Genomic DNA, 6,000 nt, shown 5'->3' with positions numbered 1-6,000 from the left:
TGTATTGTAATGCCATGTTTATCTCCCAGTGTATTATAATGCCTTGTTTATCTCCCAGTGTATTATAATGCCTTGTTTATCTCCCAGTGTATTATAATGCCTGTTTATCTCCCTGTGTATTGTAATGCCATGTTTATCTCCCAGTGTATTATAATGCCTTGTTTATCTCCCAGTGTATTGTAATGCCGTGTTTATCTCCCAGTGTATTATAATGCCGTATTTATCTCCCAGTGTATTGTAATGCCATGTTTATCTCCCAGTGTATTATAATGCCATGTTTATCTCCCAGTGTATTATAATGCCATGTTTATCTCCCAGTGTATTATAATGCCTTGTTTATCTCCCAGTGTATTATAAAGCCTTGTTTATCTCCCAGTGTATTATAATGCCATGTTTATCTCCCAGTGTATTATAATGCCTTGTTTATCACCCAGTGTATTGTAATGCCATGTTTATCTCCCAGTGTATTATAATGCCTTGTTTATCTCCCAGTGTATTGTAATGCCTTGTTTATCTCCCAGTGTATTATAATGCCTTGTTTATCACCCAGTGTATTGTAATGAGATGTTTATCTCACAGTGTATTATAATGCCTTGTTTATCTCCCAGTGTATTATAATGCCTTGTTTATCTCCCAGTGTATTATAATGCCATGTTTATCTCCCAGTGAATGATAATGACATGTTTATCTCCCAGTGTATTATAATGCCTTGTTTATCTCCCAGTGTATATAATGCCATGTTTATCTCCCAGTGTATTATAATGCTGTGTTTATCTCCCAGTGTATTGTAATGCCGTGTTTATCTCCCAGTGTATTATAAAGCCTTGTTTATCTCCCAGTGTATTATGATGCCTTGTTTTATCTCCCAGTGTATTATAATGCCATGTTTATCTCCCAGTGTATTTTAATGCCTTGTTTATCTCCCAGTGTATTATAATGCCATGTTTATCTCCCAGTGTATTGTAATGCCTTGTTTATCTCCCAGTGTATTGTAATGCCTTTTTTTTCTCCAAGTGTATTATAATGACATGTTTATCTCCCAGTGTATTGTAATGCCATGTTTATCTCCCAGTGTATTATAATGCCTTGTTTATCTCCCAGTGTATTATGCCTTGTTTATCTCCCAGTTTATTATGCCATGTTTATCTCCCAGTGTATTATAATGCCTTGTTTATCTCCCAGTGTATTATAATGACATGACATGTTTATCTCCCAGTGTATTATAATGCCTTGTTTATCTCCCAGTGTATTCTAATGCCTTGTTTATCTCCCAGTGTATTATAATGCCTTGTTTATCTCCAAGTGTATAATAATGCCTCGTTTATCTCCCAGTGTATTATAATGCCTTGTTTATCTCCCAGTGTATTGTAATGAGATGTTTATCTCCCAGTGTACTGTAATTCCATGTTTATCTCCCAGTGTATTGTAATGCCATGTTTATCTCCCAGTGTATTATAATGAGATGTTTATCTCCCAGTGTATTATAATGCCTTGTTTATCTCCCAGTGTATTATAATGCCATGTTTATCTCCCAGTGTATTATAATGAGATGTTTATCTCCCAGTGTATTACACTGCCTTGTTTCTCTCCCAGTGTATTATAATGCCTTGTTTATCTCCCAGTGTATTATAATGCCTTGTTTATCTCCCAGTGTATTATAATGCCATGTTTATCTCCCAGTGTATTATAATGCCATGTTTATCTCCCAGTGTATTATAATGCCATGTTTATCTCCCAGTGTATTATAATGCCAGATTTATCTCCCAGTGTATTATAATGCCATGTTTATCTCACAGTGTATTATAATGCCATGTTTATCTCCCAGTGTATTATAATGCTGTGTTTATCTCCCAGTGTATTGTATTGCCGTGTTTATCTCCCAGTGTATTATAATGCCATGTTTATCTCCCAGTGTATTGTAATGCCATGTTTGTCTCCCAGTGTATTATAATGCCATGTTTATCTCCCAGTGTATTATAATGCCATGTTTATCTCCCAGTGTATTATAATGCCTTGTTTATCTCCCAGTGCATTATAAAGCCTTGTTTATCTCCCAGTGTATTATAATGCCTTGTTTATCTCCCAGTGTATTGTAATGCCATGTTTATCTCCCAGTGTATTATAATGAGATGTTTATCTCCCAGTGTATTATAATGCCATGTTTATCTCCCAGTGTATTATAATGCCATATTTATCTCCCAGTGTATTATAATTCCATGTTTATCTCCCAGTTTATTATAATGCCATGTTTATCTCCCAGTGTATTATAATGCCATGTTTATCTCCCAGTGTATTATAATGCCATGTTTATCTCCCAGTGTATTATAATGCCTTGTTTATCTCCCAGTGTATTATAATGACTTGTTTATCTCCCAGTGTATTATAATGACTTGTTTATCTCCCAGTGTATTATAATGTCATGTTTATCTCCCAGTGTATTACAATGCCATGTTTATCTCCCAGTCTATTATAATGCCATGTTTATCTCCCAGTGTATTATAATGCCATATTTATCTCCCAGTGTATTATGCCTTGTTTATCTCCCAGTTTATTATGCCATGTTTATCTCCCAGTGTATTATAATGCCTTGTTTATCTCCCAGTGTATTATAATGACATGACATGTTTATCTCCCAGTGTATTATAATGCCTTGTTTATCTCCCAGTGTATTATAATGCCTTGTTTATCTCCCAGTGTATTATAATGCCTTGTTTATCTCCAAGTGTATAATAATGCCTCGTTTATCTCCCAGTGTATTGTAATGAGATGTTTATCTCCCAGTGTATTGTAATTCCATGTTTATCTCCCAGTGTATTGTAATGCCATGTTTATCTCCCAGTGTATTGTAATGCCATGTTGATCTCCCAGTGTATTATGCCTTGTTTATCTCCCAGTGTATTATGCCTTGTTTATCTCCCAGTGTATTATAATGAGGTGTTTATCTCCCAGTGTATTATACTGCCTTGTTTATCTCCCAGTGTATTATAATGAGATGTTTATCTCCCAGTGTATTATAATGCCTTGTTTATATCCCAGTGTATTCTAATGGCTTGTTTTTCTCCCAGTGTATTATAATGACATGTTTATCTCCCAGTGTATTGTAATGCCATGTTTATCTCCCAGTGTATTATAATGCCTTGTTTATCTCCCAGTGTATTATAATGCCTTGTTTATCTCCCAGTGTATTATAATGCCTTGTTTATCTCCCAGTGTATTATAATGAGATGTTTATCTCCCAGTGTATTATAATGCCTTGTTTATCTCCCAGTGTATTATAATGAGATGTTTATCTCCCAGTGTATTATAATGCCATGTTTATCTCCCAGTGTATTATAATGCCTTGTTTATCTCCCAGTGTATTATAATGCCTTGTTTATCTCCCAGTGTATTATAATGCCATGTTTATCTCCCAGTGTATTGTAATGCCATGTTTATCTCCCAGTGTATTATAATGCCTTGTTTATCTCCCAGTGTATTATAATGCCATGTTTATCTCCCAGTGTATTGTAATGCCATGTTTATCTCCCAGTGTATTATAATGCCTTGTTTATCTACCAGTGTATTATAATGCTTTGTTTATCTCCAAGTGTGGTATTATAATGCCTTGTTTATCTCACAGTGTATTATAATGCCTTGTTTATCTCCCAGTGTATTGTAATGCCTTGTTTATCTCCCAGTGTATTATAATGCCTTGTTTATCTCCCAGTGTATTATAATGCCTTGTTTATCTCCCAGTGTATTATAATACCTTGTTTATCTCCCAGTGTATTGTAATGCCTTGTTTATCTCCCAGTGTATTATAATGCCTTGTTTATCACCCAGTGTATTATAATGAGATGTTTATCTCACAGTGTATTATAATGCCTTGTTTATCTCCCAGTGTATTAGAATGCCTTGTTTATCTCCCAGTGTATTATAATGCCATGTTTATCTCCCAGTGTATTATAATGCCTTGTTTATCTCCCAGTGTATTATAATGCTGTGTTTATCTCCCAGTGTATTGTATTGCCGTGTTTATCTCCCAGTGTATTATAATGCCATGTTTATCTCCCAGTGTATTGTAATGCCATGTTTGTCTCCCAGTGTATTATAATGCCATGTTTATCTCCCAGTGTATTATAATGCCATGTTTATCTCCCAGTGTATTATAATGCCTTGTTTATCTCCCAGTGTATTATAATGCCATGTTTATCTCCCAGTGTATTATGCCTTGTTTATCTCCCAGTTTATTATGCCATGTTTATCTCCCAGTGTATTATAATGCCTTGTTTATCTCCCAGTGTATTATAATGACATGACTTGTTTATCTCCCAGTGTATTATAATGACATGACATGTTTATCTCCCAGTGTATTATAATGCCTTGTTTATCTCCCAGTGTATTATAATGCCTTGTTTATCTCCCAGTGTATTATAATGCCTTGTTTATCTCCAAGTGTATAATAATGCCTTGTTTATCTCCCAGTGTATTGTAATGAGATGTTTATCTCCCAGTGTATTGTAATTCCATGTTTATCTCCCAGTGTATTGTAATGCCATGTTTATCTCCCAGTGTATTGTAATGCCATGTTGATCTCCCAGTGTATTATGCCTTGTTTATCTCCCAGTGTATTATAATGAGGTGTTTATCTCCCAGTGTATTATACTGCCTTGTTTATCTCCCAGTGTATTATAATGAGATGTTTATCTCCCAGTGTATTATAATGCCTTGTTTATATCCCAGTGTATTCTAATGCCTTGTTTTTCTCCCAGTGTATTATAATGACATGTTTATCTCCCAGTGTATTGTAATGCCATGTTTATCTCCCAGTGTATTATAATGCCTTGTTTATCTCCCAGTGTATTATAATGCCTTGTTTATCTCCAAGTGTATTATAATGCCTTGTTTATCTCCCAGTGTATTATAATGCCTGTTTATCACCCTGTGTATTGTAATGCCATGTTTATCTCCCAGTGTATTATAATGCCTTGTTTATCTCCCAGTGTATTATAATGCCTTGTTTATCTCCCACTGTATTATAATGCTGTGTTTATCTCCCAGTGTATTATAATGCCGTGTTTATCTCCCAGTGTATTGTAATGCCGTGTTTATCTCCCACTGTATTATAATGCCGTATTTATCTCCCAGTGTATTGTAATGCCATGTTTATCTCCCAGTGTTTTATAATGCCATGTTTATCTCCCAGTGTATTATAATGCCATGTTTATCTCCCAGTGTATTATAATGCCTTGTTAATCTCCCAGTGTATTATAGAGATGTTTATCTCCCAGTGTATTATAATGCCTTGTTTATCTCCCAGTGTATTATAATGCCTTGTTTATCTCCCAGTGTATTATAATGAGATGTTTATCTCCCAGTGTATTATAATGCCTTGTTTATCTCCCAGTGTATTATAATGAGATGTTTATCTCCCAGTGTATTATAATGCCTTGTTTATCTCCCAGTGTATTCTAATGCCTTGTTTTTCTCCCAGTGTATTATAATGACATGTTTATCTCCCAGTGTATTGTAATGCCATGTTTATCTCCCAGTGTATTATAATGCCTTGTTTATCTCCCAGTGTATTATAATGCCTTGTTTATCTCCAAGTGTATTATAATGCCTTGTTTATCTCCCAGTGTATTATAATGCCTGTTTATCTCCCAGTGTATTGTAATGCCATGTTTATCTCCCAGTGTATTATAATGCCTTGTTTATCTCCCAGTGTATTATAATGCCTTGTTTATCTCCCAGTGTATTATAATGCCTGTGTTTATCTCCCAGTGTATTATAATGCCGTGTTTATCTCCCAGTGTATTGTAATGCCGTGTTTATCTCCCAGTGTATTATAATGCCGATGTTTATCTCCCAGTGTATTGTAATGCCTTGTTTATCTCCCAGTGTTTTATAATGCCTTGTTTATCTCCCAGTGTATTATAATGCCATGTTTATCTCCCAGTGTATTATAATGCCTTGTTAATCTCCCAGTGTATTATAGAGATGTTTATCTCCCAGTGTATT

The sequence above is a fragment of the Salmo salar genome, chromosome 17 (genome assembly GCF_965601325.2).
Source record: "Salmo salar chromosome 17, fSalSal1, whole genome shotgun sequence".
Taxonomy (NCBI): domain Eukaryota; kingdom Metazoa; phylum Chordata; class Actinopteri; order Salmoniformes; family Salmonidae; genus Salmo; species Salmo salar.
This window is presented reverse-complemented; position numbering follows the sequence as displayed.